Raw genomic sequence first — 12742 nt, 5'->3', positions numbered from 1 at the left:
TCCACGATACACCTTGAAAGTGCACCCTCAAGAAGTGCGCGGACCTCTATTGTTTCGAGGGCAAGACTTTAAGGATGGAAAATACATTCATGTCTATTATCACGATGACCATTTCGATACGATTACCACTATCACTGGATTCCTGGGATACCGTTATTACTGTGAGAAATGTGACCATGGTTATAACAATCGAGAGCAACACAAGCATTGTGGATTGAAATGCTCAGGATGTTTGGCCTCTTCACCCTGTCTGAGCGAAGAACCAGTGCCTTGTTCCACTTGTCTGCGCACGTTTGTCAGCCCTACCTGTTACCAACAACATCTGAAAACGCAAGGTTCACAGAAGAAATGTGCTTGTCAACTCCTGAGATTGTGCCCTACGTGTGAACAAGTCATATGTACCAATGCTGCCAAGGCACACGTATGTCGAGGAAAGAAAAAATGTCACATTTGTCACCACATCGTGGACTTGGAACACCAATGTTACGTGCAAAAATACCAACCCCCACCAGAGAAAGAGGACGGTCACAAGAAGAAAGGCAATTTCATCTTTTTCGATTTCGAATGCATGCAAGAGACCGGCATTCACATTCCTAATTTCTGCGTGGCTCATCGAGCGTGCGAGAAGTGCATTCAAGAACCTATCTTCAGTCATTGCCCTCACTGCAGCAAGATTCCCGGAGGGCGTGAAAAAATCTTTCGGGGGCCAAACACGTTAGCCGATTTTGCCCAATGGGTCTTAGACCCCGTCGACAAGACGTGGAGCCAAGAGGACATCGAACGTTACGGAGATTGTCATCGTCATGCCACGGTGATGGCTCACAATTTCTCCGGATACGATGGACAGTTTCTTTTGAGGTACTATACGGAACAAGGCACCGAGCGTCCTAAAGTGACTTTGAACGGAGCCAAAATCATTTTCATGCAAGTGGGACAAGTACAGTTTAAAGATTCGATGAGCTATTTGGCCATGCCTTTGAGTCGAATGCCTAAAACGTTTGGAATGACAGAAATGGTTAAAGGGTACTTTCCACACTTTTTCAATACGGAAGCCAATCAACACGCCGTTCTACCCCATTTGCCCGAGGCTCACTATTACGACCCCGACAACATGCGTACCGAACAACGAGAAGCTTTCTACGCTTGGTACCAGGCTCACGCTTCGGACCCTTTCGACTTTCAGGAAGAAATGCTAAAGTATTGTCGTTCCGACGTGGACATTTTACGGCGTTGCTGTGGAAAATTTCGAGAACTGTTCATGGAACACGGAGGGGTCGATCCTTTGAAAGAAGCTTGCACCATTGCCAAAGCGTGTTCCTTAGTGTATCGACAACGATTCATGCCTGAAAACACCGTGGCTGTCATCAGCCCTCAAACGACCCACTTTGTCAAACGTCAATACTCGGTCAAAGCCTTACGCTGGTTACATTACTTGTGCGACAAGGAAGACAAGTGGATTCAGCATGCCCGCAACGGAGGGGGCGAAAAGACCATCGGAACGTATTCGGTCGATGGCTGGGACTTAGAAAACCCCAAGATCGTGTACGAGTTTAACGGTTGCTTATTTCACGGATGTCCCGTCTGTTACCCTGACCGTGGCACTAAAAATCAGTTTTTGCAACGAACCATGGAAGACTTGTACCAGGACACTTGTCAGCGACGCCTAAAGTTAGAACAGCAAGGATACCAAGTGGTGGAAATGTGGGAACACGAGTACGATCACCGTATGAAAACCGATCCCGAGTTTAAACGTGCCGTGGAAAGTTACCAGTTCATGGACCCGCTGAACCCGAGGGATAGTTTGTACGGAGGAAGGACCAATGCCACTTGTTTGCTGTACCAAGCCGACGAAGAGAAAGGAGAAGAAATCAAATACTTGGACGTGTGTTCGCTGTATCTCTACGTGTGCAAATATTGTCGTTTTCCCGTAGGGCACCCACAATTGCTGACGGAACACATCGACCTGAAAAATATTCGACAGTACGAAGGCTTGATCAAGTGTAAAGTTTTGCCTCCCACGAACCTATACCATCCCGTCTTACCTCACCATTGTCAAGGCAAACTGATGTTTCCCTTGTGCCGTACTTGTGCCGAAACGTGCAACCAAGACCAAGCTTGTCAGCACAGCCAGGAAGAACGGGCCTTGACGGGAACCTGGGTCAGCGTAGAATTGTTCAAAGCTTTGGACATGGGATACCAACTGTTAGAAGTGTACGAAATTTGCCACTTTCCCAAGACACAACAATACAGCAAGGGTGACCCCAGTCAGAAAGGCATTTTCGCCGACTACGTGGATGCCTTTTTGAAACTGAAGCAAGAAGCCAGCGGCTATCCTTCCTGGTGTCACACTCCCGAAGACCAAATACAATTCAAAGAGAAATACTACGCACAAGAAGGCATCACTTTAGACCACATCGAGAAAAACGAAGGCAGGCGATCGTTTGCCAAAGTGATGTTAAATTGCTTGTGGGGTAAAATGGCACAACGACCGTGTTTACCCAAGACGGAATATTTGACAGAACCTTCCCGCTACTTCCAGATGATTCACGACAAAACCAAATACATGAAACACGTGGACGTCGTTCGAGAGAATTTGATCTTGGTCAATTACGAAGAAGATCTGGACTTTGTACAAGACGACCCTTTTGGAAACGTCATCATTGCGGCTTACGTGACAGCCCATGCTCGCTTAAAATTGTACGAAGCTTTAGAACTTTTAGGGGAACGCGTCCTGTACTTTGACACGGACAGCTGCATTTACATCCATCACCCGATTCAACATCACCCTGACATCGAAGGAGACCGTTTAGGAGCCTGGACAGACGAGCATCCCGACGACAAGATTCTAAGTTTCGTCAGTGGCGGTCCCAAAAATTACGGCTACGAATACCGGGACAAACAAGGAGAAGTGCACACGACGTGCAAAGTGAAAGGACTGACTCTGAATTATCGTACCAGTCGAGTGGTCAACTTTGGGGTATTGAAAGAAGCCTTGCAATCGGGAGAGGATGGAAACTTTAAAGTGACCACCTATCAACCGAACAAGATTGTACGTTTACCCACTCACCACATCGTCAGTCGACCCTTGGAAAAAATCTATCAAATTGTATACCAGAAGCGAGTTCGACTTCCCAATCATTTCACCTTACCGTACGGTCACGTCGGTATTGGTCTGTATATAAAAAGGAACCCTAGGCAAGATCGATAGTTCATTGTGACTACCAAGACCAAGCGAACAAGATGAATACTTTGAAAGAGACATCGTTCCAGTTTGGGGATTGTAAAAAAGTTGTATCTTCCTCTAGTGTGACTAATATTGGATGGATAAGACCCATGCATTGCGACGGAAAATGTCCGGAAGGAAACTGCGATTGTCCATGTGGTTACCATTGTAATTGCGTAACGGAGTTTGCAGACGAGTGCGATTGTGAGCCTTGCGATGGGTACGATGCTGCACGTTGTGACCTGAGCGATGCCGTAAAGCATCATGGGAACTTTGTTCTCACTGCCCCTGTCATGGAAAGTGATGCTGTGCGTGTCAAACCTGAGGGATGCGAAAGCGATGCCGCTCGTCCTCTTAGACATTTTACCGGGTTTAAAGGGGAATGTTCACCTTCACGTCTACCCCCCTACGGATGTCATCCAGCCCTGAGCAAACTCCTGTTCCTGTCACCCAACCCTCATCGAAACGAACCTGTGAAAAACGAATATTTGTTTCCTGTGCGTTTGTCGGAATACTGCGACTTTGAAAATCGTCTTCAATCGTTCAAAGGAAAATGGCCTAAGTATCTGGGAGGACCGACCCCCGAAGAATTAGCCAGAGCCGGATTTTTCTACTTGGGCGAAGGAGATAAAGTCAAGTGCTTCAGTTGCGGTGTGTCACTTCACCACTGGGAACCGCAAGATTCAGCCTACGTAGAACATGCTCGATGGTCACCGAATTGTCATTACTTACCCTTAGTGGGACCGAGACATTGAAGTAACTTACCATGTCGTTGACGAAGAAACCAGATTGGCTAGGAGTCAAATGTTGGACATCACCGAGACCAGTATTTAAACTTGATTTCAAAAACGATATTGAATCATTACCTAAAGAACTGCAAGAGAAGATTTACAAGGAAGTTTGGCAGGGACTTGCCAGAGTGAACTCTCAATGGGTCACTGTAGAACTTTTGTGCCGTGAAATTCACAAGAGGAAAGTGAAAAAAGTCAACCAGTGTGTTAGATTTCTTTGGATCAAGTGTGCATTCGTCCTATTATATCACTCTAGACCTTTTACATCAAAAGAGTTCAGTGAGATTCTTGGACGTTACCCTGAATGGCAGTGGTCAGAAATTACTTACTATGTGGATTACTTTTGCTCTAGGAGAAGATTGTGAATTGTACGGATTGAGCTGTTCATGGATACTTTGCTAGAGAACATTCGTGCTTTGCCTGTGGAGTTGAGAGAACGCATTTACCGAGAACTGATCAAAATACAAGTGAAACGCAAACTCGAAGTGATTGAACCGTTTTTAAATTATGCTCTGTTCCAAAGTACAAGAAGACTGATTATGAGTGGATATTACATTAGGCACAAAGTTAAACGAGGCTATTGGACACCACCCAGCGATTCCAAAAACAGTGTATATACTTATGGATACTTTACAAGAGAACATTTTGGGCTTGCCTGAGGAGTTGAGAGAAAGGATTTATCGAGAGTTGGTGAAAATACAAGTGAAACGTAAAGAACAATTGCATCCGTTACGTCACCGGATCTTTAACCACTGGTACCTGAATGGTATAAGAGGACTGATTCGTCAGAAATTTTTTCACTGGTCAGACCTTGTTGAATACTTTCAGTATATGAATGATGATGGGCTAGACGTACGTAATTTTGGTTACTTGGAGATTCACTTACTGCAACGTATTGAGGAAGACGAGTTAAAGGATTACCAACATTTGTTACATGGAATCTGCTTAGAAAAAGACGAAACATCTAGACAAACTCTGGCGTTTCAGTTACAGTATGTAACATTTAAATTCCCTACTGGAGAACGAACGTGTTTGGTTAGAAATTACCTTTATTGCTTCCGAAACAAAGACACTATAAAATCAAGTTGCCATGCCACGGATTATGTCACATATCATTCAACAGATTCCCTGGAAGGAACTCAATGACCATATTCAAACCGTGGATCATTACCATCGATTATTACAAGAACTGTATCCATTCAATTTGGGACGACAAGTGGTGTGTGTCTTAGTGACTTGTTTTCTGGGATTTCGTTTACCAGCCGATTCTTTGTGGACTCTTTACGATCTGTACTTACCACCTCCATGGCCTTAAATGGTCACGAAAAACTCCTTTTGCTCAAAGCCTTGCGTTTTCATCTGGATACTTCTCGACCTCAACAGGAAAAAAAGATTCGTCAACTTTTAGCTACCCAAGACGTGTATGACGATGTGTGTGTAGCTTGTGACTTACATCCCCATTGGACAGATGTTCGTGATTGGAAAAAAGGGGGTTTTGAAGCTTGGACCCAAGAAGTGGCCCAGTATGCACAAGAGTTGTTCAAGGAAAAAAGTTACTTTTCAACCTGTGTTAGTGACGGTGCCAGAAGAACCCGTCACCGACAACAACCACTCGCTTCAGGACAGGACTGTCATGGACAGGCCTGAAAGGTCAGTCCGGGAGGACACTTGTGTGACAATACCTCATGTAGAGACTGTAAGAACATTACACACTGTCCCTAGGACATCTTCGTTACCCAAAACATGTTGTACAGACACTTGTTTATATTCCACTTTGATTGTTTTGATGTGTTTTTTATTCCTGTACATCACTATTTGGGTTGTATGCATTTTTGTCTTTCGTGTTCATATTTGAAACATTCAATAAACGTGTTCTGAAAAAAAAAGTATATAAACTCTTGTCTTGTTTGTTTTTTCGTGTCACAAGTGACATTTCTCACACCATGGCTACCTCTGCTGTCTCTGCTCCCTCTTCCTCTACTGTCAAAGTCATCGACGAACACTTAGATCGTGCCAGTTGGGAGGCTTTGTATCTTCGCCATCCCTTTAACATGCTCATTGCTGGACCTAGCGGTTCAGGCAAAACCGAATTCGTCAAACGTTTGATCGAACATAAACATCATTTGATCGATCGGCCCCCTCAACGGATCGTGTGGTGTTACAAAGAGTGGCAATCGGCGTACAGCCTCTTGCGAGAAAGTCAAGGCGATTCCATCGTGTTTGTGGAAGGCATTCCTAAAGAAGACGACGGCATCGTCTCTGACTCCCGTCTAACCCATTTGGTCATTTTCGACGACATGTTAGGAGAAGACGAAGAAGAAATTAAATTGTGGTTCACGCGCAAAGGGCATCACCGTAATGCCAGTGTCGTTTACATCACCCAAAATTTGTTTCAACAAAGTAAAGCCCATCGCACCATCAGTCTCAATGCGCATTACGTGGTCTTGTTTAAAAGCCCTCGAGATAAATCGCAAGTGCAAGTCTTAGCCAAACAGTTAGGAACGCCTTGGCTGACTCAGGCGTACGACGATGCCACTCAAACGCCACACGCCTATTTACTCGTCGATTTGAAACCTACGACCCCCGAGGATTTGCGATTTCGTACCCACTTGTTTCACCACTGGTGCCAAGACGGAGGGCCTGTCCTGTACACGTCTCCGTCCTCGACTTCATTTCACTCCTCCCATGAAAAAAATCTATAAAAACCTCGGACCCTTTTTCGTCTGTCTCACACAGTGTGAACATGACGTCCCTTCAGTCGCATCTTCCCGTCAAATTGATTCGTGCCTTGTATGGCATCAGTCGAGAAAAAGATCCACAAACACGAGCTCGTGTCTTAGAAGCTAGTCTCAAAGAAGTCTTACGATGGTTCACGGTGACGGCACGTCAAATACTCCAAGGAATCATTCAGATTCCTCATCAAACCCAACGCTTTTTCGATCGAAACAAAGTCGCTTTGGTCCAACTGGCCGATCCCCGCATCGACACTCAAACCAAAAAACAAATCATTTTGAAACCTGGAGGGAGCGGTACTCTAGGAGGGGTCATCATTCGCTCACTCTTAAGATGGGATCCTAATGCCCCCAAAGTTATCCCCAAGACAAAAGTTCAACGAAGCCCCAAGAAGAAAAAGAAAAAGACCAGGTCCCCAAGAAGAATTACTTCTCCAGTGGCAGGGCCCTCCTCTTACCAGACACCACCACCCCGGAAAAAGAAAAGAAGCCCCCAGAAAAAGAAACAGAGAAAAAGTCCTCAGAAAAAGAAAAGTCCACAGAAGAAAACTAGTCGCAAGAGAGGCACTTCGGCCAGGACGCAACCTTACACTCGCAAACCACGACCTGCCACAGCGGTGACTGCGTCTCCGGCAGCCTCACGTTTGTCCACTTCTCCGTTGATGTCACCAGGAACTGAAGAGTACTTGGAGACGTTGATTACACCAAGAACTTCTCCGTTGATGACCCCCAAAAGAACTTCCCCAGTGGCAGGACCTTCCCATTTAGCGGTAGTGGCTGCTGCTCACAAAGTACCTTCTCCCAAAATCAAAGTCCATGAAAGATCGGGCATGTTACAAAGTTTACTGGATTTGTCCAAGCAAGAACTGGCTCGATTTAGTCCGTTACGTACCCCTGCACGACGTGTCATGCCTGTCCTCAAACTGATACGCCGTAAAGACAATCAGTGGCGACGCGTTCCAGTATAAAAAAGGCCTGTGACCGAGTAGAGTATCAGTGTTTTTAGGTGCTCCTAAAGACTCAAAGATGTCACCCTCCAGAAAACCCCAAGGAAAGAAAAGGAAAGGACTGCCACCACGTTTAGCCAAACATGGGGACCTGTTATCTGTCCTGTCCAAAGCTTCTCCACCCCTACGAAAAAAACTCATTCAAACGGCCTCCAAAGAGGTCATCGATACCGTGTGCGAATGTTGTTTGAACGTTTTGAAAGGCACGATCCCTTTGTCCAAACACCAGAAACAATGCTTAAGCAAACATCGTCACGTTCTTCGCCAAATGGTTCGAAAGAAAATTCCCATTCGTCAAGAAAAGAAGATGTTGGTCCAACGTGGAGGCATTTTACCTCTCTTGTTAGGCCCCATACTGAAAGGAGTCTTGGGAACCATGTTGGGAGGACTGGTGGGAGCAAGATAAAAAGGCCTTCGGAAGTCCCAAGATCTCAGAATCGACCCCTGACAACCCCATGGAAGGACGAAAACTAGCTTTAGTGCCTTACAAACGATGGATGGAATACCATCGGTGGCAAGAACAACGCACCCCGCATTTACCTCCCAATCCCAATTTGAGCGAAATGTCCCAGTTACAACACGAATTGCAGTCCTTGATGGATCGCCAAGATTTGTCCGAAACAGAAAAATCGCAAAAGTACGGTCAACTCTTGCAACGACTACAACTCTTTCACCAGAAAGCTTTAGACGAAACAGCTCTACCCACTTTGAAAGATTTTAAGACCTTGATGAAAAGTCCAGCACCATCACCAGCACCATCACCAGTGACCAAGACAGAAAAAGGAAAAGAAGAAGAAGAAGAAGGGTTTCAAACTCCACCAGAAAAAGTACGCAAGTTAACAACACCACCTACCTCCAGAATTGGATGGATTAAAAAGATGATGGCCACCCCTTCTTCCTCACAAGAGAAAAAGAAAGTGAAGACAGAAGTGAAGACAGAAGTGAAACAAGAACCGATATCCCCCGCTCAGACATCCTTCTCCTCTTCGACACCTATTGCTGGCCGCACACGCAAAGCATTACAATCCAAGAAAGTACCCCAAGAGAAAAAGAGTAGCATCCTCCAAGAGTGGGTGTCTTATTAACACACCAACCAACACAAAAAAAATGGAAAAAGTCTTAGCCAGCATTTACTACGATCCCTCCCATCCTGCAGGTTACGCAGGAGTTCAAAAATTGTATCGTGCTGCCAAAACGCGACTGAAAAATCTCCGTTTACCTCAAGTGCAACGATGGTTACAAGAACAAGCTACCTACACTTTACACAAACCCATTCGACGCAAGTTTGCCAGAAGTCGCACCCGAGTGGAAGGCATCGATCATCAATGGCAAGCCGATTTAGCCGACGTCTCTCATTTGGCCAGCTACAATCGTGGCTACAAATATTTGTTTTGTGTCATCGACGTCTTCTCCAAATTTGCCTGGGTCGTGCCCTTGACTTCCAAATCGAGCAGCGAGTTAGTGCGAGCCCTGCAACGGGTGTTGAAACAAAGCGGTCGTCACCCTCTTCGATGGCAAACGGACAAAGGCACCGAATTTCTGAACCAAGCTTTCCAAAAAGAATTAAAGAAACGTGACATTCATTTTTTTACCACCGAGAATCCCGAAACCAAAGCCAGCATCGTGGAACGTTTTCAACGCACTTTGAAAGAACGCATGTGGAAATATTTTAAGAATCACCACACTCTGAAGTACATCGACATCTTACCGCACCTGGTGCAAGCGTACAACCAATCTTACCATCGAAGCATCGGACGTGCCCCGCAAGACGTGACTCCCGACAACGAAGTGCTGGTGTTTGAGCGCCTGTTTGGTACGTCCCCGACGAGGGCTGTCCCCAAGAAAAGTGGAGAGTTGGCCGCAGGAGATTGGGTGCGCATTGGCAAAACCAAACGCACTTTCGACAAAGGTTACTTACCTAACTGGACGACCGAATTGTTTCGCGTCACTGGACGAGTGCATGGCCGTCATCCTGCCGTCTATAAATTGGAAGACATGAACGGAGAAGTGCTCAAAGGAACGTTCTATTTGCCCGAGTTACAACGTGTCACCAAAAAAGAAGACGACGTGTACGACATCGAAAGCATTCTCGAACGCAGAACCCGTAAAGTGGGCAAACGACGTGTCAAAGAAGTCAAAGTACGTTGGAAAGGATATCCACCCAGTTTCGATTCTTGGATCGACGCTTCGCAAGTCATCGACTATAAAAAGAAGTGACCATCATGCCCTTTCACACAGCAGACGCAGCTACGTCGACCACTCCTCCTTCACCTAGTTCTTCTGTGCAAGATTTACAAAAACAACCCTTGTGGGTGTGGTGTGGAGAACGTGTGCCTAAAACGCAAATCGTCTTTTTCTGCCAAATCTTCGTGGTATATTGTGTCATCGGGGCAGCCATTGCCAATTTCAGTTTGCAACAAGGAGACAAACAATTGTGGACCATTTTATTGAGCAGTTGCATCGGTTACCTGCTTCCTAATCCCTCCCTGAAATTCACCTCGAACGGGAACCCCGGGAACCTTGTGTCCAGTGCCAGTGCCAGTCACCACTTCAATCACAACCAGAACCCCATTTTGGGCGGGGACACGCCTCTGACGTCCACTAACCCTTCGGACAGCCACAGAACTCTGGAATTATGAGTCACCAAAACCAATTTTACTTAACCTTACCCAGTGACAGTTCCATGGAGGTGTTTCCCAAGAACACGTTGTGCTGTTACACGGCCAAATTACCTCAAGCCATCCAGTTAGATCACGAAGCCCATTGGGAAGTGGCTTTAGTAGAAATGATTCACCCGACCCAAGTCCTCAATGTCCTTCCCAATCAAAATTTTTTTGATGTGGAAGTTCATGACGAGCAAATGCAACAGTGGATGGATAGCAATGTCAAATATGACAAGAAAACCCGTACACAAAATCAAAAGTACACCACCTATCACTTGTTCATTCCCCCAGGCTATTATTTTAGTGGTCAACATTTGGTCAGCACCATAACCTCCAGGTTTAATGTCATGTTTCTGAAAGCTTTGGAGCATGTCAACAAAAATGTCACCATGGAGTACCACAAAGCAGCTCGTCGCTTCTTGATGAAATTTGAACGGAGTAAAATCCTGTCCATTTTATTTTGTCCTGAATTGTATGACATGTTGGGCGGAGACATGGACATGAGAAAGACCATGATCAAGAAAAACGAATTACCCATCGTTTACGACAACGAGTCTTTTAGCAAGTTATTTCGTGCCCCGGTAGAACTGAACCAAGGACTGAATTTGATGTTCGTGTATTCCGATGTGGTGGAGTACAACGTGGTGGGACACACCTCCGTACCGTTACTGCGTGTCATTCCTTTCAAAGTGGATTCTGCCACGAACGCTGACGAGGAAGGTGGAAACACTTACCACGTCCACCGCGAATTTGTCCATCCTCACTATTTGCCTGTCAGTAAGTCGTATTTGGACACGGTCAACATTGCTATAAAAGGAGATCTGGGACAAAATATTTCATTCACCAAAGGAAAAGTCACGGTGAAACTCCATTTTCGAAAACGGTTCTCTCACGACTCGTAAGTAAGTCATGTATCCAGTGTACCGAGGGGTTGCTCGACAGCGAGGACACGGTTTAGGAGACATGTTAAAATCGGCCTTTCGTTCGGTGGCCCCGGTGTTGAAACCGATGGTGACACGCGGATTGCACGCCTTGAAAGATGCGGCACTGACGCAAGGCAAAGAATTTCTCCAAAATGTCATCATCGACAAACAAAACCCTAAAGAAGCCTTCATTAGGGCAGGCAAAAATGTCTTGCTGCAAACGGGAAAAGACATTTTAGGCCAACGAGAAACACCTATAAATGCCCTGCACGCTACCGAGTCAGGCATTCAGCAAGGACAAGGCAGAAAGAGACGACGAAGAAAACACCCTTTCACCAGACTTCAAGCGAGAAAGGCCAAGAAAAGAAGAACCGTTCGAGACTTAGACGTTTTCGATTATTGAGAAAAGAGACAACAAAAAAAAAATGATGCACCGAGAATCTTGCGCTTGTTCCAAGACGGAACTGGATCTGTTTGCCATGCCCCCCACGATGATTACGATGCAAGAATCCCAGTGGGTGGAATTTCACCCCGTCTCCTCACTGACCGATTCCGCTCCCATCGAGTTTGAAATCAAAGGACAGCCCGAAGATTACATCGATCTGAATAGCAGTTACTTGTACCTGAAAGTCAAAATTCTAGATAAGACTGGAGGTGCTATAGACGATGAAGCAGTAGCTCCCGTCAACAATTTCATGCATTCCTTGTTCAGTGGAGTGGACTTGTACTTGAATAACAAACTGGTCAGTAGCAGCATGGATACTTACCCTTATCGTGCCTACCTGGAAAATCTCTTGACGTACGGAATAGATGCCAAGAACACTCATCTCAATGCCTGTGTGGTATGGGAAGCTGACGAACCTACCAAGTTTGAAATATTGGAAACTGATGAAAAGAAAGACAACAATGATGGATTTGTAGAACGAAGAAAGAGAATCACGGGAGCCGACACAAGTTTAGAACTGATGGATCGTTTGCATTTGGACATGTGGTTGCAAGAAAAGTATTTGCTGAACGGGGTGGATGTCCGCCTGAGACTGAATCGTAGCAGTGCCGCTTTCCATTTGATGGCTGATAGTGACGGTTACAAAACCAAAATCCTAGAAGCCAGACTCTACGTACGCCGTGTGGAAGTGTTACCTAAAGTGGGAAACGACATCAGTCAGACGTTGAGCAGAACGACTGCCAAGTATCCCATACGACGCGTGGAAGTGAAAACCTTCACCATTCCCAAGGGACAGCGATCCATGATCGAAGATCATCTGTTCCAAGGACAGTTACCCAAACGTTTGATCGTTGGTATCGTCGAGAATACAGCCTTCAACGGAGCTGCCGAAAAAAATCCTTTCTACTTTCAACACTTTGGCGTGTCCAAAATCGAAGTCAGTCGCGATGGCAAGACC

Source organism: Sinohyriopsis cumingii, chromosome 16 (assembly GCF_028554795.1).
Source record: "Sinohyriopsis cumingii isolate HCF-2022 chromosome 16, ASM2855479v2, whole genome shotgun sequence".
NCBI lineage: Eukaryota > Metazoa > Mollusca > Bivalvia > Unionida > Unionidae > Sinohyriopsis > Sinohyriopsis cumingii.
Note: the sequence above shows the minus strand (reverse complement) of the source record.